The sequence below is a fragment of the Fukomys damarensis genome, unplaced genomic scaffold, assembly GCF_012274545.1.
Source record: "Fukomys damarensis isolate Sample0158 unplaced genomic scaffold, DMR_v1.0_HiC HiC_scaffold_13, whole genome shotgun sequence".
Lineage (NCBI taxonomy): Eukaryota > Metazoa > Chordata > Mammalia > Rodentia > Bathyergidae > Fukomys > Fukomys damarensis.
In genome coordinates this window covers 34,569,172-34,569,634 of record NW_022900925.1, presented here as the reverse complement: position 1 = coordinate 34,569,634, position 463 = coordinate 34,569,172, and positions in this window count along the sequence as shown.

Here is a 463-nt window from a genome sequence, read left to right as displayed (position 1 = left end):
GCGAGCCACTGTTTCCAAAAAAATAAAACAAGAAAAAGGAGGGAGGAAAGGCAAGGAAGAAAGGAAGAGAGAGAAAGGAAGGAGGAGAGAGCGCAAACACCCGCGGTAAAGGTGCTAGACGCTCCTCAGCCGAGCCAGAGCTCCAGGCAACGAAGCCCCGAGGTAAACCGATCCGCCCATCACCGCGCACTACAAATCCCAGCAGCCCCCGCGGCGGGGCGGGGCGTGCGGACCTTGTGACGCTGCGGGCGTGGCCAGCTGAGGAAGAGAGAGAAAGGAAGGAGGAGAGAGCGCAAACACCCGCGGTAAAGGTGCTAGACGCTCCTCAGCCGAGCCAGAGCTCCAGGCAACGAAGCCCCGAGGTAAACCGATCCGCCCATCACCGCGCACTACAAATCCCAGCAGCCCCCGCGGCGGGGCGGGGCGTGCGGACCTTGTGACGCTGCGGGCGTGGCCAGCTGTG